We start from the raw sequence: 21989 nt of genomic DNA on the forward strand, positions 1-21989 counted from the left end.
TATAAGACACCATGTCCATTTTAACCCCTCTTTTTATTCCTTCTATCGCATGCCAAGGTATAGCCCATAGTGGTACTTTAAAATCACTTTTATAATATTTTCTCCAAACCCTAAGTAAAGAAATTCTTATGATATGAGATTTAAAAGCCCGATCCACTTTTTTATTAAATATTAAATAGGCATGCCAGCCAAAAAGTAAGTCCCATCCCTCCAAATGGAGTATCTCAAGGTTTGTTAAATTTACCCAATCACTGATTGATGTTAAAACCACCGCATCATAGTATAATTTCAAATTCGGTACCTTGAGTCCACCTCTCTCACGGAAGTCTTGCATGATTTTAAACTTAACCCTTGGCTTTTTCCCTGCCCAAATGAATTTATTGATTCCTTTCTGCCATTCACTTAAGTTAATCTCATTTTTCAAAATCGGTAACATTTGAAACAAAAAAAGAAACTTGGGTAGAATATTCATTTTTATCACTGCAATTCTTCCCATGAGAGATAATTGCAACTTCTCCCAATTCCTCAAGTCTTTCTGTACACTGACCCACAACCTTTCATAATTATTTTTAAACAATTTTGCATTAGAAACAGATAACATCACCCCCAAATATTTTACCTTGTTGACAATTTCAAAACCCGTCAGGTTAGCCAAAATCTGCTTCTCCCGAATAGTCATATTTTTAGGTAGGATTTTAGTCTTATTAACATTAATCTTAAAACCCGAAACCGAGCCATAATGATAAATCAACTGCAATAACTTTACTACAGAGTAGTTAGGTTGCGACAAAGTAACCACCAAGTCGTCCGCAAAAGCTCTTAACTTATACTCTTTTTTGTTAACTTCTATTCCTTTTATTTCCTGCGACTCTCGAATTTTAATCAACAATATTTCCAGTGTTAAAACAAACAACAACGGTGATAATGGACATCCCTGTCTAGTACCTTTCTCTATTGTAAAAACCTCTGACAAACCTCCATTAACAATAAGTTGTGCCGTTTGTTTTTGGTATATTACCGTAAGAGCTTGTAATATCTTTTCACCAAAATTCATCTCTTCAATTACTCTTAACATAAAATGCCAATTCAATTGATCAAAAGCTTTTTCAGCATCTAAAAATATCAGCCCTGCAGAAACTTGGTTATTCTTGTCTAGATATTCTAATAAATTAATGATTTGTCTAGCATTATTTTTCATATACCTACCAGTTATAAACCCAGATTGGTCTTTATGCACAAGATGATGCACAACCCTCATAAGCCTATTTACTAAAATTTTTGCAAATATCTTATAATCAACATTTAAAAGAGATATAGGTCTATAATTCTTTGGTAAAGTAAGATCTTGATCTTCTTTTGGAATCAAAGATATAAAAGCACTACGCCATGAGGGAGGAATCTCTGAACCCTGTAAAATGTCATTAAAAAGATCACCTAATGGTTGGATCATCTCTTCCATTAAAGCTTTATAATAAACAGATGTCAACCCATCCGTACCCGGTGCTTTCCCTGGTTTCAATTGTTTAATTGCTGTCGCAATTTCCTCATTAGTAATTAAACCATTAATTTCCTGTTTCTGGTCATCTGTCAGTTTGGGAAGGCTGGCCTCGCTTAAATATTTATTTATATCTAAGATTTGCACATTCGTAGATTTATATAATTTCTGATAGTAATCTAAAAAAGATTTCTTAATCAATTCCTTCTGAAACACTAATTTGCCCTTATAGTTTATTTTGTCTATTATTCTCTGTCTCTGTTTCTTTCTTAATTGATAGGCCAACCATCTCCCTGGTTTATTAGCATTACAAAATGTATTTTGTTTCATAAACAATAAATTAGTTGCGGATTGATCCGCCATCAACATATTAAATTGTGTTCTTAATAACTTTATAGATTCTTTAATCCTTTCATCTGAGGGATTTAAAATCAAAGACTTTTCTTTTAATTTAATTTCATCTTCCAATTCTTTACGTTTCTGAGTCTGCTTTTGCCTATGAAAATTATTCATTTTTATCAGGATCCCACGCATGAATGCTTTACCTGCATCCCATACCATTGATATTGAAGTCCCCTTATACATATTTAAAGCAAAATAATCCTTTAAACACCATCTTTCTAACAAGATAGTCTGCACTTGAATTAGAAGCTTTCCAGTGGGAAAATACTTGTCCTGCTGTGGGCTGTGGCTTCTCCCAAGAATTCATTGGATTCATTTAGAATTCTCAGATAAAATAAGGTACAAAGTTGTAGTCTAATAATGACTCAGAAGCAAGTTCCAAAGACTTAGTGGAATAACTACATTGGATTGCAACTTAAAGTCTCCTATAAGAAGCTTTCTCAGAAATAAGCTCCATTCAGATTGAACCCAACAAGATTTATATTACTGGATCAAGTGTTCCACTTATGACTACAGGGCAAGAGTCTCTTCTTAATTTATCAGATGCCGTGTGATTTCTGGCACACCATATTGAGGAAGGAGTGTAATTTCATACCTTGCCATCCAGGCAATGGAGCTTCAATTTGTGACCCTAAATTCAATTTCACTCTCTGATGTCTTGGCCAGGGTATTTACATCTGTCTGCTTGTCACTTGTGTACTGTCTGAATTTTTTTGCTAGAAAGCCCAAGTGAAAAGTGAGACTGGAGCTGACCATATCTGACCCCAATAAGGCAGACAACTCACCCAACCTTTGGGTACATACTTCTCTGCTTTCAATGCACTTTCTTCCACGAGTATATCACAGCAAGCTAATTTGATTATATATGGGCAAAATCTATGTATCAGAACATCCTTCTGTTCCAACATTACTTCATTCAGATTGATTATCTCATAATGTACTTTTACTGGCATGTCTTCAGAGGAGAGGGAAGACACCTAAGTCTACTCTAAGCAATGCTGTAACTCAGAGGTGTACAAATGGAGTGCCTAAGGCAACATAGAACCATCAAAAGTTTTGGATGCAGCTATGAAATACCTCTATTATTTTGAAATTGCATCCCTTAATCACTCCTGCTTTCGGATACTATAAATGTCCCCTTATTTATGTTAAAGATAAACAATCTTTTCAACAGGGGAGTTGCATGTTTTCCTCTTATTCTGCCTGAGGGCTGGAGAGGGCATTCAGCATGACTAATAAAGTTGGGATATAGCTGTATGGAATAAGGCTATAATTATGAAGCTGTTTATCCCCATTTTGAAGGCTTGCAATGGCTTTTCAGCAATGAAATTAATCCTTTAAGCCTTGAAGAGACTTAAAACTTTTCCAAAACTATTTAGGATGTTCAGAAGGACTTACAACTATGTTGAGGCTTTGCCTTAAATCAAAGTGGTGTATTAGTTATGTTGATGGACTCATCAACATAACTTAAATCAATGTGGTGTATTAGTTATGTTGATGGACTCAAAAGAGGTTCAGATCCATCTCTAGTTCTAAAAGCTCAATCTCTCTCGAGCTCAACTTATCTTACAGGGTCATTCTTGTGGAAAAAGCAGGAGGAAACATTATGTATACTGCCCTGAATTTCTGAATGATAGGCAGATATAAACATAATAAACATAGAAATAAATGTTTTTTTCTCTTGCACAAAATCTACTCTGGGAGGGTTTGGGGTTTCAAAGACAGTTTGCAGCAGCTGATTTTCCAGTGATTCATAGCATAGATTCAAGCTGCTTGGAATATAGTATGTATTTCTGTTATTTGGTTTTCAATAGTAAGATCAAGGAGAAAGTGTAGTGGCTATGTTGTATTTGTCAGCCTTGTCCACTTGAAACTTATCCATGCAAATGCTATACTATTTACAGCATCAAATAATCTTTTGTAAGTCAGAGGTCTTTCATTCATGAAACTCTAATGCCTTTACTTATGACAAATAAATGAATTAAAGAGCTATCCGCTATCTAACCTGAAAATTTCAGTTTTAGGGTTTCATTCTGTGATAAAATTCCATCTGGAACTTCAGTTTCTTGCTGAGATTACTGAATTTTCCCTTTCCTGATATTAACCATTGATGGATTTTAATAGTACATAGCAGTGCTTTTTTGTAAAAAAAAAAAAAAAAAAAAAAGGTGCCAGAACTCACACATTTCATACAACCCACCTTGCCTACCCTACAAGGTTCCATCCAAAAAAGGTGCCGGAACTCCGTTCTGGGCGTTCTATGACAAAAAAAGTCCTGGTATATAGTATAATAGTATATATTTTATATCCAGAAGGGGGAGATGTTGCCAAACAGAGAATGAATATTTAACAGTCCAGAAAATGTGACCTCCAGAAGACACCCACTAGTAATAGAGAAAAAAAAGCAAAGTTCTTAAATTTTGGCTGCAGGCAACAACAATGGCTTTCATGACTATTTTGTACAAATAGATGGCTATATCAGAGTAAAAACTGTTAATAGTCCAGATCCCAAAATATTTATTTATTTATTTATTCAGCACATTTCTATGCTCTCCATCTTACTGTCTCCAGGTGGCTTCTGTGATATGCAATATGAAGGCAGCATTGCTGACTTTGGGCAACACTTCTGTCACAGTCTCAAAAAGCAGCTTAGAATATACATTTCCCTCCATTTCAGTGGCATACATTGTGATCTTATTACAGATTTGCATTTCACCTGGGCTTTGAGATACCGATGTCTCCTTAGAATTTAAAGTAAATTCTGAAAACAGAATTTTAAAAAAAGAAAAGAAAATCAAAAGCTTGTTCTCACAGAAAGGCCTGTATTTATGCATAGTAATGAATAAATTAGTTACTGCTGATGATACATTTGTTTATCCAGAAATAGGATTATTTCATCTTTTATAAATATTCTGACACTGTGGGATGTGAATATGCTGGAGATATGTAAATTGCTATTATTGAGAACTATTTGCTTTTTCATTTTAATTGTTTCTTGTTTAGGTATTTTGTTTTATGGTTTTAGGATGACCTCAAAATGACAAGTTATTTTGGTGTTAACATTTTTTATTATAGAGAAGGTGTTTATTACAAAAGAAGAAGAAACATTTAGGAATATCAGAAAAAGAAAGGAGATTCTGCAAACAAACAAAAAGACAGAAAAACACACATATAGAATTGGAAACAATCAGGAAACAAATACCAAGTTGATAAATGCTACCAGTATTTTACCAGGAATCCCCCATGATCACATCTTTGTAAAAAATGTAAGCAATTATCTATAAATAAACAAGTCTCATAGAAATAGTCCTGGGCAATGGTGGGATTCAAATATGTGAACAACCAATTCTCTGTGTGGATGCTGCTTCCGGAAGTCTGTTCTGGGCTTGGGCAACAAAAAATTAGCTACCAGTTCTGCTGAACTGGTGAGAACCGGCTGAATCCCACCATTGGTCCTGTGTCTTATTCTAAAACTTCCTTCAGTGCATCAATTGATGAGTAATAGTTGAAACTGAAAATTAACCCATGCACAAGTATTCATCTAGGATTTTATTCATATTTAGTGCACAATTTTACCCTCATGGCCTTGGGTTTATCAAGTAATAACCTTCCTTCAGAAGGACAATTGAAGGAAAGACAGCTGAATAACAAATTGACTGAGTGTGAGGAGGAGGCTTGTATATGTCTGTGCCTTTTCCCACCCTATCACTGCATGCTTTTGCCTGAGAGGCTCTGACATGTGTTAAGGCTTGGCTTTGTATTTTTGGTTCCCCTGTTCTGCTGTCTGTGGCTGCACTTTGCATGGGAGGTTTTCAAATACAAAAATATGAGAGTGGAAGAGCCAGTGGTTTCAAGGAAGCATGCAGACGGCTGCATTCCATGGCCCTTTAGTCCAGTTTCTTAATACCACCACTAAGTAACAGGATCCCCTGTGAGAAGGGGAGAATTCTAACTCTGGCATTTGCTGATAGGAAAACAAATCTTGCTAAAGCTAAAATAAAGTGATGGCCCCCTCTGTAGTCTAAGAAAGAGAATGGGTATTGAATTAATGTTAATTTCCACTTTACCAAGGAGAACTTAACGTTTTTCTTCTTCTTTTCTTTTAAGATCTTATTTGGATTGTGTGGAATTAAAGAAAGAACTAAGTAACCTGGATGGGATTTCCTGCCAATGTACAGAGAAAGGGCAGGTTGTCAAGCCCAGGAATTAAGTAGTTATAGAAATAACAGACTTTGTCCAGATACATTATCCAGCCCTGTTATTATTACTTGTTATTATCACATTTTGTGACCTGGTGTCCTCTGGATGAAGTAGGATGCAGCTTCAAAGATTCCAATATAGTTGCGGAAATTTTGGGCAATTTCAATCCCAACACACCAAGCAACTGTTTAACTGGGAAAGACTGATTTAGTAAATGAAGAGTTTTTCTCAATTTGGCCTTCTATAAACTGTAGGATTCTGTGCTTTGCTTTTTTGCAGAGGTCACATTATGTTTGCACTAGAACTCTGCATAGGTTAGAACTTATAAAGCTATCTTCTTTAAAATGAAACAACATTTACTGTATGTAACATTTGTATCAATATTATATTTTTCTTTGAACGTCCAAGTTTAAAGTGCCTTTGTAATAAAATAAGGTAATGGTGAGGTAGAGATTTAAAACTATTTCTGTGAAAGAATTCTTTCTGCAAACAAATGAAGCTCTGTTCAAGAAAGCAAACTGCTCCCTACTCACGTGTATTAACACAGGGCTTTAGCAAGCAGTGACTAGACAAGTTGGCTTGTGTTGATTTTTTTTTCTACCTGAGCAAAAATAGTTCTTAGAAGAATGCCTGGTTAGGTTTTATTTTCTTTTTGTTTTTTAAATTCTCAGAAATACCACTGCTCTTCAGTACATAAATGTCAGAAGCATTTCTATGTACTGCATAGTGAAAACAAGACAGTACATGGCCAACAAGACAGGTCCTTCGATAAGTGCTGAAATGTGCTTAATCTTACATTCCTTTGAAACAGTTGCTAGCTTTTTTTATACTTGAGCTCAGAACATTTATCATAACTACACAAATTATCTCTCTCTCTATGATGGTGTCCAACACAGAGCATATTTCTTTGAAGTGGACTTTTTATTATAGCCAAAATATTCTTTTTTCTCTTTGTTCATTTCCAAAGTCATAATATATTCCAGTAATATAATTTTATTGAACACATCATATTCTGGAATGAATGATATTTAAAGAATTCAGATTTAATAAGATATTTGCAGTTTAAATTATAACTTACTAGCTATTGGCTAATGCAAGTATGCAGGTCAATTAAATGACCAACTGATACAGTCCTTACGGAGGGCATATCTCACCACTTTCTTGAGGAAAGGACTGATTGAAAGGTCTTATGGCATCATTAATTGGATCAATATATCTCTCCATGGACATTGGAGAACTTCTGAATTAGTACCTTATTATATGAAATACAAGATCTTCATGTTTTGCAAATCACAATCACATAAGATCCTTTCTTAACAACCTACAATTTTATGAGCCACAAGCAATGCAGGCACATGATGTGCTTTATGACCACGTTGTTTAGTAATGGAAATTCCAATCCTAATTAGTGTTGTTAAGTGAGGATTACTAGTAACACCATATATATGGATCTGAATAGAAGAGGCCTACTGTTATACAGCAGTATGTGGGAATGACCTTCCTCTTGTTTGCCAAGGTCATTCCCAGATACTATTTGAGAATATTGAACAGAGTTATAAGAAACATTTTACTTCCTTCTTTTTAATTAGCCACAGCTAATTAAAAAAGACCATCCAAGAGTTTGGTGGCTGAAAAGGAACAAATTTTAAAATGTGTTAAATATTCGACTAATCTTTATTAGCTGAAATTAAGATGAAACATGATTTGGTAGTTTTATTTATTTTATATAGGAAGCCCTTGCAATGGTTCTGTACTCACTCTACAACTTCTTCTTTCTTAGACTATCTCCTTCAGCAATCTAAAACATTGCTGGGAAGAATTCCTTTCTTTCTGTTTTCTTCTGAATTGAGAAAAAAAATCACCTTTTTGAGGCAGAAGATAATTGATCATTGTTTATTTCCCCAGTCCAGTTTAGAAACAGAGTTTAAAGGAGGGAAGGTCATTATTTCCTGACATTCTATCTTTTGACTTTGGTAGGGTGAGAAGGCTAATTGGTCCCTGACTCTCCTTTCCTAGTTCATTTTCCTTCAGAAAGTAGCTGTGATTGTGTGTTTGTGTGGGTTTGTGTGATGGAGAAGGTGATTTTAAATGGCATAATGCCTCTGTATGTGTATCTGTATGTCTCTATACATTTGAAAAGGAAGATTTCAGGGAACATGTTATTTGCTTTATTTCCTACAGGAAAATGAAGTCTAAAAAGTCATGTGTTGAGTTGGCTATCTTAGATATGGATATGATAACAATAATAATAATGATAATAACGATAATAATAATGATAGCAGCAGCAGCAGCAACAACAACAACAACAACAACAACAACAATAATAATAATAATAATAATAATAATAATAATAATGTTGGAAGGGACGTTGGAGGTCATCTAATCCAACCCCTGCTCAGGCAGGAAACCCTATACTATTTCAGACAAATGGCTGTCCAGTCTCTTCTTAAAAACTTCCAGTGTTGGATCATTCACAACTTCTGGAGGCAGATTGTTTCACTGATTAATTGTTCTAACTGTCAGGAAATTTCTTCTTAGTTCTAGATTGCTTCTCACTTTGATTAGTTTCCATCCATTCCTTCTTGTCCTGCCTTCAGGTGCTTTGAAGAATAGCTTGACTCCGTCTTCTTTGTAGCAACCCCTGAGATACTGGAACATGCTATCATGTCCCCCCTCATCCATCTCTTCATTAAACTAGACATACCCAATTCCAGCAACCATTCCTTATATGTTTTAGCGTCCAGTCCCCTAATCATCTTGGTTGCTCTTCTCTGTACTCTTTCTAGAGTCTCAACATCTTTTTTACATCATGGTGACCAAAACCTGATGCAGTATTCCAAGTCTGGCCTTACCAAGGCATTGTAAAGAGGTATTAACGTTTCATGTGATCTTGATTCTATCCCTCTATTAATGCCGTCTAGCACGGTTTTGGCTTTTTTGGCAGCTACAGCACACTGCTGGCTCATATTTAAGTGATTGTCCACTAGGGCTCTGAGTTATTACTGTTGAGCAAGGTATTACCTATACTGTACCTGTGCATTTGGTTTTTCTTGCCTAAATGTAGAACATAGAATGTAGAATGTCTAGCATGATTTGTTTTTGACAAACCCATGTTGGTTTTTGGTAATGATTTTGTTTGCCTCTAGGTCAGTGGTTCTCAACCTTTTTAATGCCGCGAACCCCCAACCGGTTGTAAGTTGAGGACTACTCAACCGGTCGTAAGTCGAGGACTACTCAACTGGTGCAGCACCGTTTGCAGAATGGGACTTTTGGCGGGCTCAGCAGGGCAGAGACAGCCTGGACAATTCCTATTGGCTTTTGAAAGCCAATAGAATTAGACTCTATTCAAGAGAGTCTATTCTATTGGCTTTCAAAAGCCAATAGAATAAAAGGGAGTAGCACAGCTAAGGAAAAGGGGGGAAAAATGGTGGACTGCGTTGTTTGGCGACCCCCGTGAAATGGTCGTTCGACCCCAAATGGGGTCCCGACCCACAGGTTGAGAACCACTGCTCTAGGTGTTCACTGATTCATTGCTTGATTATCTTTTCCAGAATCTTCCCAGGTATTGAGGTCAGGCTGATAGGTCTGTAGTTTCTGGATCCATTTTTTTCCTTTTTTGAAGATGGGAACTACATCAGGTCTTTTCCAGTCCTCTGGTAGTTCCCCAGTGCTCCATGATCTTTGAAAAATATAGTTCAGTGGTTCTGAGATCACATCTGCCAATTCCTTCAGAACCTTGGGGTGAAATCCATCTGGTCCTGGTGATTTGAATTCGTCTAGGGTGGACAGATGCTCACTTACCATTTTCTTGCCTATCTTAACTTGTGTTTCTAATCTGTTTATTATGATATTTTTGATAGGTTGGATTGTTTTTTCCCTTTGTGTAAAGACAGATGCAAAAAACAAGTTAAGTAGTTCTGCTTTCTCACTGTTGCTTGTTACCTTCTTGCCACTTTCTTCCACTAATGGTCCAATCATTTCTTTAATTTTTTTCTTGTTTTTTTACATGTTGAAAGAAGCTTTTTTTTTTTTTTTGGTTATTTTTGACTTTTGTTGCAAGCCTTAGTTCATTTTGAGCCTTAGCTTTACTCACTTCATCTTTGCAGGCTCAGGCTATTTGTTGATATTCTGCCTTACTTATATACCCCTCTTTCCACTTTTTATACTTGTCCTTTTTGTCTTTCAATTTATCAGAGAGTTCTTTATGCAGCCATGATGGTTTCTTTTGAGAGCTGTTATTTTTCTTCTTCATTGGTATTGTGCTAGACTGGGCTTTTATAATATCACTTTTCAAAATTTCCCAAGCTTCTTGAGTTGTTTTCCCCTTGAGGATTCTTATCCATGGAATCCTTCCCAAGTTCTCTCTAAGTTTGTTGAAATTAGCTCTCTTAAAGTCCAAGACTCTAGTTTGACTATGTTGTATTGCTTGTGCTTGCATAATGTTGAATTCCAAAATCATGCCCACTCATTTAAAAGTCAGTAATAATGAAACCTGACATGCATTACCCTCCCTTTGTTTATTATGAGAGTTGTACTTGTCACATCCTAGACATAAAATTATTGAAAAGTATGGTTATATTATAAGTGGCTATGCTATAAAGATAAGATTTTCAATGCATATTCAAATATTTTGCAATCTCATTTATTGAAACGCTCCAGGGATTTTTGAACTATGTAGCTAATGGGAAATATCTATCCACAGGAATTCTTAACTAAGGTTACATTGGCATATGTCCATTGAGGAGATAGATATAAACATTATCCAAGGTTATCATCAGTTCAGAATTAGGGCTAACTGTACATCTTAGCCCTTGGCCAATCAAGTGATGTCACGTTCTTTCCCCAGAATCTAGAAATTGTACAGTTCTAGATGAGAGGAACAGAGTCAGGCTCAATCCTACCAAAGAGTGAATGTGGTTAAATGGACTCTTTGGTCCTGTAGACTTTCCATTTTTAGTCTGTATTTCCCCAATGAAGTCTGGTTTGCAGTGCAGAGGTGGTTTCAGAGTTGCAGATGGTGAGCTGCTGACAAGAGGGCTCTCACACAGATTTGTCTAGTGTGTTAGTTACACCCATTCCTATATTGGGAGGCCTTTCAGATGGTTACTCCTGTCCTAGTCACCTCATGACTCCTTAAAGACCACTTAGAAGTTACAGCTGGCTCTAAATGCAGCAGTGCAGGCAGAGTTGGGCATTATGCCATGCAATGTTACACAAGCTACACTGATTACCATTTGGTTTTCAGGTGCTATTCTTTTTTTGGGAATTTTTTTTATTAATGCTTCAAATATAAAAATAAAAAAAACTAGTATTAACATAAAAATATGAAAAAGAAAAAAGAGAAGTACAAAAAAGTAAGAGAATAAAAATAATGATACATAAAAGATGACTCTGTCCCCTCCAGACAAGTATAAGCAATTTCAGTAACTTAGCGACACGACAAAGTAGCAACTATGCATTGAAATATCTGTAAGAAGTACCACTTCCCTGCAAGCAAGAACTGGTGGGACTACAAAATAGATAAAGTAATAGAAAATGAACAAGCTAAAGAGCTTTAGAATTCAAACAGACAGACATCTGTCACAAAAAACCCCAGACTTAATAATTATTGATAAGAAAGACAAAAAAATATCAATACTTGACACTGCAATCCTGGAGACAGAAGAATAGAAGAGAAAAAAACTAGAGAAAATCATAAAATACAAAGACTTGCAAATAGAAGTAAGAAAGCACAGAGAGTACCAGTAATAACAGGCATCTTGGATGCAATCTCAAAACCTCTGGAGCATTATCTGAACATCATCAGCATTGGCAAAATCGCCATCAGTCAGTTTCAAAAGCAAGCGTTGTTGTGAACAGCTTACAGTTCAATACCCTCAAACAACAACATCTACCTATCCCAGGTCCTTGGGAAGGACTCAGTATAGGTGGATAAAAATGCCAAATTCAATCTGAACATCGGCTGACATCGGGGAATCTGGGAGGTACTGTATAACCACTAACACTTATAGCTATTGATAGTTATTTACGTGATGAATTATTCTATTCTTTTCTAAAACCATCTAATGTGCCAAATACCGGATGACAGCAGTTGTATAGTTTAATTATAGTTTGGGCATGGGAGTATTCATTTTATTGATCCAGAATCTTCCTTTATTTAAAGTAAATGATGGAAAACTATTACACTGAGCAATCAGGATACAAACTTGGCCCTTATGTAGTTACATCCAAATTCTTGAAAAAATCTATAAGCTAGGGGTTAGTGTTGTGGCAGCATGATATATACATTGCCTCACTTTTCATGTTCTATTGACACCTATTTCCCTCCCCCCTCCCTTCCCCAATATCATTTAGCCTTTCTGAGCCACTGCAGCTGCTATGTAACAATAATCTCTCAGGGGAAGTCCACGGCAAGAGAAAATGTTGATCCTTCCATTCACATTTTCTGTATATGTGTGCATTGCTCTGGTCATTTGATAGGTGAGAGGACACTAACTATTTATATTACTTTCTGTCTCCATAGCGTGAGAGTTATAAGGGTGAAATAATAAGTGTGTGATGTGCATTTGGCATCACTCACTTCTAAAGCCTTCACTCTTAAACTGTCATTTGTGACACAAAGTGGGATGAAAAGATGCTTACCTGGTGCGATTTTATTTATTTATTTATTCAATTTCTAGAGCACGCATTCCAGCCAAGTGACTCCCGCAGTTTCTGCTTTATCCCTCACAGCTGATGCTTTTTTTTGGGGGGGGGGGTTATCTGTTCATTCAGCTTGACCTTTTTTTAATCTATCCCTTCCCTTTTCCTAGCATGGCTTAGATTGTAGCAGAACCTGGGTCAATAGTTTACAGTATTTACTACCAGGAAACAGGTTGTCCATAAGCTGCTGCTGCTGCTGCAAAAAAAAGAGAAAGTTCCAGCTCTCCTCTAGTTCCACATATATCACCACAGAACCACAAAGATATGATTCAGATGCTGAAACCAGCCAGCATCATGGGAATGAGCAACTCCAGAACCAATTCAGAAGTGGCTTCAAGATCATGAGTGGCAATATTTTATTTTGTAAAAAACATGTATTAGTCAAAACAGTATTCTGCTTCCTTGATGATGTCAGCTAAATGATTGTCCATTAAGGAAACATTTTTACTGCTACTCAAGGACATAATCACGTATTCTTATGTTTTAATCATGTTCTTTGCTATCATTTGGTGTTATCCTGTATTTGTACTCAGAACATCATTATGTTACAGAAACTAAGGCTTTAGGGCAAAGGATAGGCTGTATGATCTAAAAAAAAAAGGAATGGTCATACTTCTTGTCAGATTTATTTACTGTAAACATGACATATTTGTTCTTTGTGCTACCTGGAAAGCATTTTGATAAATGTCATTATGAATCTATTGCTGAGAGAGCTGAAATCAATCAGGAAATCAGTTTTAGCAATCCTTTAATGCTTATGGCTGCTGAGATGTTATTTATTTTCAACTCAGATTTGTCCATTTTTATAGTTGAGTTTGGAACAATAATAAGTGTTATGCTTTCCAGGATTAATCCTTTAAACCTTGTTTTATTTTTTTTTCCAATCCAACAGTAGAATAGAATAGAATATTTTATTGGCCAAGTGTGATTGGACACACAAGGAATTTGTCTTTGGTGCATAAGCTCTCAGTGTACATACAAACAACAAAGTAATATAGTCATAAGATACCAATAGAAGATAGTAGAAAAGATAATAGTACTACATACTACATGGATAAATATCCTTAAACATGAGACATACTGTGGGAATTAGGTGTTCAGCAGAGTGATTAGTCTAGGAATTCCATAATAAACATATAGTTATTTGTGTAAATGAAATTTAGGATGTTTGCACTTGAGTTTGTTTATTCCCAATGTTGTTATATTTATATGGTTTTTGAAATGTTACGCTGGGTTCTATAATGGGATTTTGTTTCTTTTTTATTATGTTTGTGTATTAATATATTGTTTTGTTACAGTGGTATTTACGCAGTATTAATTGAAGAGGCAGTTTGGTATAATGATTAAGACATCAGACTAGAAACTTGTCCTGTCTTAGACATGAAGCTAGTTGTGTAACCTTGGGCCAGTCACTTTATCTCAGCGTTTCTCAACGTTTGTGTGACGGAGACCCCGTCACACGAACGTGCCGCGCATGCGTGGCGCCACCCCCATGTGTGGCACCCATGTGTGGCGTCGCCCCCATGCGCGGTGCGCATGCGTGGCGTTGCCCCCATGCGCGGCGCGCATGCGCGGCGCCGCCCCCTAAGGGGGGAAAATGGTGGATCGCATTGTTTGGCGACCCCCATAAAATGGTCGATCGACCCCAAATGGGGTCGCGACCCATAGGTTGAGAACCGCTGCTTTATCTGAACTCTAGAAAGCAGGCAATAGCAAACCACTTCTGAAAAACCTTGCCAAGAAAACTGCAGGGACTTGTCCAAGCAGTCACCAGGAATCAGCACTCACTTGAAAGCAATAATAATAATAAACTTCCAGTGAGGCACTACCTTGATGTCATGGTCATGGGGCTTGTGTGTTTTGAAGATGATGAGAACTATGCCATGGTCTGCCAGTGTGCAGACAAAGAGTATATCTCCCATAAAAAAATATGGTGAGACATAAATTATAGAAACTCATTCCAGGTCAGTTGTCTCCTGGGTCTATAAGGACTGTGCTAGGGGTTGAATTTCCTGGACATTTGGTGAAAAATGGGTTATAGGATTCAGGACTGTTGGCTGAGTAACCAGGGCTAGCAGCTGCAGAACTACTGGAAGGAAAGGTTACCTGTGGCAAATATACAAAGATAGAAAACAAAGCAACAATGATTTATTACAGATTGAGTCTAGCAAGAAGAGGATATTTGAAAAGAATGCACTCAGATTCAGAAAAAATAGAACAGAGTCTATAATGCAGAGAACACCAGTCCCTATAATGCAAAATAAAATATTCACAGAAGCAGAATTGGAAGAATTGCAAAGGTCTATCTAGGGCAGGGGTGTCAAACTCAATTTCATTGAGTGCCACATCAGCATTGTGGTTGCCCACAGGGGGCTGAGTGGGTGTGGCCAGGGTGTGTGCGGCTTACTGGGTGGCGTGGATGGAGTGGGTGTGGCTTACTGGGTGGGTGTGGCCAGCTCTACATTGTTTGCGTCAAGGGTGCCTGTGGGGGCCTGGGCAGGAGTGGGATAGATCTGTGGGTCTCTGGCAGAAGGGGGTGGGATCAGGGCAAGTGCCAAGGCATGGTCCACTGGAGGAGCCTCACTGTTCCTCTCAGGCCATGTGGGGGGGGGAGCTTATGGAGCTAAGACTGAATGTGTTTCAGCATAGATAGCCACCACAAAAGTGTACATTGGCTCCCAGCTGGCCTGGGCCAGGGCCATGGCAGTGGGGGCCGTTCCCTCACTGTTTCCAGGATGGCTTCATGGGCCACATGAAACCACTTCACGGGCCGCATCCGGCCCCCGGGCCTTGTGTTTGACATGTCTGATCTAGGGCAAAGAAATCAAAGCCTTGTCAGAAGTAACTCAGATTGTGGAGGCAAACCAGGAGGAGTTGGCAGTAGGGAAGCCAGGATAACTATTGAATTGTTTTCATTCCAAAACCAGGTACCCTCTCTTCTGCCTCAGAAAGAACAAAGCCCTCTAACTAAAAAGTAGAAGAATTGGACCAAAGAGTTACTGAGAGTGTAAAACTGCACAAAAATAACAGAATAAGGTTGCCTGTGTTGAAGCTTGTTCCAAAGAAACAGCTAGCACAAACATGAAAATATGCCAGTACTGCAATATCAAATATAACCACCTGTCACTGCAAGAAACAAACTAACTAATATACAGCATAGCTGCAGTTATGATTGAATACTTGGGATGCAAAATCAACAAAGAAAAAATAACCAAACAGTGCATCACCAAAATGGAAGATCAGGTTGGAAAATAAGATCAGCAAGCTGAGATTAAATGCAAGCCAACTAGAACAGATGAAAGAAAAGCTGAAGAACAAGTAGACCCAAGAATATCTGATCAAGAAATATCATCTAGAAGCAAGGAAGATCAAGGAAATAATAAATAAATAACAGCTACAGCCAAAAAGAGTAAAAGATATGAAGGCTGAATTGCAAATTATAGGCAGAATCTTCAATTTCAGTCCAATCAGAAGCATTTCTACCAATCCATCAATGGAGACACTACAGTGAATGAGTCAATACCTGCCAAGGAAGAAAGTGCAGGTCTGAGTACAGATACAGATAACTCTAAGAAATCTAATAAGAATGCAGCAGCTTGGTTAAAGGAAGGGGATAAGAATAAAAAAGAAGTTGAAATGAAAGAACATGTAATAATAGCAAAAATGGTGGAGAAACCATTTTGCATGAAACCAGAACTAAAAGCCAGAAACTAGCAAATAATATAGCATATTGCAGTCATATGATTGTACATGGCTGTAAAGGTGAGCTGGTTGCCAAGTGACCCAATTAAATGACCACAGGTGTGTGTGTGTGTGTGTGTGTGTGTACTTTTTGGTGGTGTCCATTGTCATTTCAAATGGTTAAGTGATTGGTCATAAGTTGAGGACTATCTGGAATACCCCCACTGTTGAAATATTGAGATAATTCTGGATGGATAAAATCTTTGTGCAAGTACAAAGCTAGGTAAGACATTGTGTGTAACACATGATTTGTTGGATCTGCACTTTGATAGACTCAGTCCTCTTTTTCAGTTTTGCATCCAGAATATCATCTTCTGATTGTCTGATATAAAAGAACTCTGAGCACAGCAGAACAGATATAATGTTCCTGTATATCTGGCAATCTTTTGAATCAGGGTCTTTCCTTTCTATGAGCTCTGCACTTTAATTACTAGTAATTGTAGGACACATCTTTGGAACACAGTTTGCAAGCAGTTCTAGAGGCATTCTATATTTAAGTATCTTATAGTTTTTTAAATATTCTTAGCTTTCTTTATAAGGTAAAAACTTTTATTTTGATAATATAGATTCCTGACTTCTTGTTAATAGAGTTTAAATAGAAATATATTTTGTTGTGTTAATGCAGCAGATTTGAATTAGAGTTGACAAGTTTATTATGCATTTTAAGCTCCATTGTGCTGGCTAGAATGAATCATAAGATATATACACTGTACCTGGCGAAATGTATTTTTAACAAAAAAATAAATACCGTAAAGCATAACAAACCAGACAAGCTGCACTAATCTTTTAATCCATTCCTTATTTCAGAGTTTTGAGGACAAGCTCTCATACTTCATTTTGTAACTATAGTCCACTCTGACATTTAACATGCATGAATAAAGAATAATAATGATCTCTTGTTCACATAAAAGAGTTGCAGACTCTGATACTACTTTTGGAATATTTATTTTTTAATTTGATAGTATATTTATACACATAGTATAATATTTCACTGCTCTGGAGACATTACTTTTCCAAAATTATCTGGAAGTAAAATAAAAGTTTTGTTTAAATGCATTTTAAATAAAAATACTTCATGTGTGCATAGCCCACATTAGTGCTTGAACTTGGCACTGATAAAAAAAGAGGCCAATTTATTTAGTAATTGGACAATTGCAATGCACTTACATAGAGCTTCCACTGAAAACTACTCAAAAACTGCACTTGGTGCAGTATACAGTGGCTTCTTATTGACAATTTAGGATTGCCATAGTCATATAACACTGATATTTTGGATGCTGCACTAATTTCTGTAGTAAGAAGAAATTTTATGGAAGATATTATCCCATGATTAACATGATTGTATTATTTCACTTGCAAGTAAATTTAAATCTCATCATTAGGAAGAATAAATGATTAGTTTTCAAGTGATTGAAAATAAGAAGCATGGTTTTGGGTTATTTAATCTTAGTATGATCAATCTATAAAATGTTACCCAAATATATGGGGCATTGGAATTCATCTGTGGGCTCCAGAGTGGTATATTTGGTTTGAAGAACTCCCTTCACAAGGTTACCTTGATCTTTCCTTGCAGGCTGAATATTGATAAACTAACACTACAGTAATTCTTTTTTTTTCTTACCTACAGTAAGTGAGACTGTAGTCCTGGCTTCTCTGGCTATGCAACACAATGCATTCCAACCCTTTTGGTTCAGTGCACAGCAGAGAGCAAGAAAGCTATTTAAGGCAAATTGTACATAGTTAATCACTTTTGCCCATTGAGTATTACATTGTTTATACTCTAGAGGGTTTCCTATTATGGGCTGTTAAGTTGATAGTAGGTTTCCAGGTGTGATCCACGATAGTTTTAACTAGAGAGGTTGATATGGATTGGCTCCTAGGAATTTATAGAACCACCTTCTCCAAACAGAATAAACCCATTTTAGGTTAGAGGGCCCAACATGTTAATTCACGGATGGCCCCTGTTTAATGGAATAAACTCTACCTTGAGGCCAATTTGGTGCCCAATTTAAGGATTTTACTTTCTGTAAAAAAGATGCTCTTGCAGGGGTTTCAGGATGAGAATGGTGCTATCAAGGATTATGGTTGTATGTTTTCTTGGTGTTCATTTCTGGTAGCCTGGTGATTATAGCTACATACAAAATCAATAAGTAAATTAATAGATAAAGAGACAAAGATTATCATAATTCTGAAAAAAAAATCAAAATGAAAAGAGTAAATGTTCAGGTTATCGTGGCTTAATTAAATGCACAAGCTGTTTATTAAAAGAAGGCACATTAAAAGAAACATGAATGACAGAATTTACTGAATTCTTTTGCCAAATAACTCCTTCTCTGAAAAAAATAAATTGTTTGTCTAAATTAACATAAGGCAGAATTTCATCTTCAAAAAAAAGGAGTGTGGAATCCAGGAGAAAGATACTGAAACCACATGTATTCAGATTATTAGGGACATGGAAAGCAGCCCTATCTCACCATAAGTTATTGGTCCATTTCACCTGGCATTTCCAGTTTTCATTTTTAAATAAGCCAAAGATATAACTGTCATCTTCAGAATCATAGATGCTGCAATTTTAGCGTAAAAAATATAGTTGCACTGCTTCAGAAATACATCCAGAATGATATGCTCTGAAAAAAGAATGCAAAAGAGCAGTAACCATCAAGATTAAGCAGAATAAAATATATTATTTCAGTTTATATAGCCACTGAAATACAAGGCACAGTACTGTATAATTAATGAAGCCAGGAACAGCTCCAGATATGAATGTATATTGCCATTAAATGCTATAAAACATTGGTTGAGCTATACAAAGTTAAGATATTTTTTTTCAGTCCTTGGGCTCTGTTGCATGATCTCATGCCACGATTGAAAGCTCCTCCCCTGCTCATTTTTTTTTTTTTGAAATGGCTGAAAATAGTAAAGTTTCACAATATTTCAGCAATCTCACCCCAAGATCTAATGTGATCTCATGTAGGAACATTGAAATCTAATGAAACATCAGTAAGTAAATTATACAACATCGTATAAGATTTGTTCATTTTTAATTATTTTTAATTTTATTATGTATTCGTTGGCTGTGAACATTATTTTCCCATGAAAATGACATGCCTCAGATATTATGTTTACAAATTAGTCCAAATAGTAGATAAATTGATTTCAGAAATTGAGATCAGAATGTTCCCTCCTATAATCTGAAGTTCACATATTTTTATTTTTTGCCTAGAGAATTTTGTAAATTTGTATATCAAAATTGACTTCTGCATAGTACCTGGGATTTCAAAGATTTGAATCTTTAGATCAGTGGTTCTCAACCTTTTTAATGCCGTGACCCCCAACCGGTTGTAAGTCGAGGACTAAACCAGTCGTAAGTTGAAGACTAAACCAGTTGTAAGTCGATGACTACCCAACCGGTCGTAAGTCGAGGATTTTCCCTGCCCAGGAGTGCTGCGCATGCGTGGTGCTGCCCCCTGCGCCGGTCGAGGCGTAGCTGGCAAGCGGCAGAAATGGAACAGGCTGACCACCGGCTGGGCCACCAGCTGGCCCAGCCCAAGGGAGGTAAGGCACCCACCGGAAAAGGGGAAAAAATGATGGACAGCCTTGCTTGGCGACCCCTGTGAAATGGTCGATCGACCCCAAATGGGGTCGCGACCCATAGGTTGAGAACCGCTGCTTTAGATATATTAACTTGGAAATCCATAAATTTAGTGTTCAGTAACTTCAATAGTATTTGAATTTAAAATTCAAAGGAGAAATTTATATGTATACAGGTATATACGCCCCCCCTCTCTCTGTGTATGAAATCATACATACCTACTAGATTGATAGTGGTATCTCTCCTTTCTGTACCCAAGGTGCCCATTTTAAAAAATAATAATCTATTTAATATTCTAGTAGAGAAATCACTAAGATGTACACATTAAGAACTGATCAATATGCCATAAAAGATGATCATTAGGAAGATGATATTTCCCTAGCTTGTAGGCAATTATTTTATATTATTTTTGATTAATGATTTCATTTTAGCTGCTTCAGTGTTCTGTGGTCTTCATTTGTTAGCAATAATTATAGGACACCATGCCTTGCTTGGATCTGAGTAACTCTGACCAACAAATATGAATTAAAATCAATAGAAATGTCATTAGCATCCCACAACCATTCCTCATGCATTCACTTTATTAAAATATGCTAAAGTGTGAAATATGTATGACAAGTAACGATGTTTTAATCTTTCACCAAGGTAACAATTGAAAGCTGATTGATTCCTTTCAGAATGTCATTCAGTAATTATAAAATCAAAATGATGGAAGATTGTAATCAAGAAAGATTCAGACCTATATACCGTTGTTCCTCCATGCAAAATAAAATTCTAATTTGCATCCTGATTTTAATCTGAAAAGATAATGAAACTCCCATTTATGCCAGTATAAATAAAATAGATCAGTAGATAATAACATGCTGGAGAAAAGTTGCTTAGTTTTTCTTTGGTCAACTTTAGGTCATCTAATAAAAAAAGCTCTCTATTTTAACAGGTTTACAATGTAGAGCCAAAGATGGATAAATCAGAACTGTCATCATAATAGAATTAAATAACAACACAGTAACAGATCAAGCAGTACAACAATAAAACATTTTAAAACGGAGAACAAGTGGGTGAAATATTGAGTAAAGTGTTACAGCTGTAATCTTATTTATAAATAATTATATATTAATATTTGTGACTATTAGATCTATGTCTTCTTGTAGTTTCACACTTACTTGCATTAGATGATGTTGGGTCTGATAGTTACCACAGCTATCTTACTGTTTTTTATTAGTACTATTTTTTTCCTTCCTTTCGATTGGTCCATTTGATAAAGCTCTAGCCATCCATCTAATGTAGGCAGTTGTGTGCACCTATTTATGCTGATTCTGAAAGTTTGGGTAGTTCTAGATGAGCTCTTCACTGCACAAACATCTTGTCTTATTGAAGGAATTTTTGGGGTGCTGCCTGTCTTTCTCTGCCATTCAATTTTCTCTTTTATTGGATGGCATCAGAGCTGTCCATCCAGAAGAACCCATAAATCCCATGTTTATTAATCACTTTCTCCATTTTCTCTGGTTTCCTTTCTGGTTATGCTATCGGGTTAGAGTTTCTTAAAGGTTATTGAGAACTACTGGAGTTCTCAAAATGGAATTAATGCTGGGGAGATTAACTACCCTTGGCTAGGATAGTTTCTGAATGGAAAGACTTTGTTGCTCCTGATCTGTGTGATTTGCTGCCCTCAGTACTGCTTCAGTTTGTAGATGGAGTTTTTTCCTGCTTCAGCTGGAGTTTTCCTGGGCTTTTGCCCTTTTCTAGTTGGAGTTTTGCTCCTTCCAGATGGGTTCAACCACTTCCAGCAAGTATCTGGTTAATTTCTGAATGCCTCTGCTCTGGTTCCTCTTGCTGCTAACTGATTCCTCAGCCAAC

The sequence above is a fragment of the Crotalus tigris genome, unplaced genomic scaffold (genome assembly GCF_016545835.1).
Source record: "Crotalus tigris isolate CLP2741 ecotype Arizona unplaced genomic scaffold, ASM1654583v1 scf7180000024506.7606697, whole genome shotgun sequence".
In the NCBI taxonomy this organism is placed as follows: Eukaryota; Metazoa; Chordata; class Lepidosauria; order Squamata; family Viperidae; genus Crotalus; species Crotalus tigris.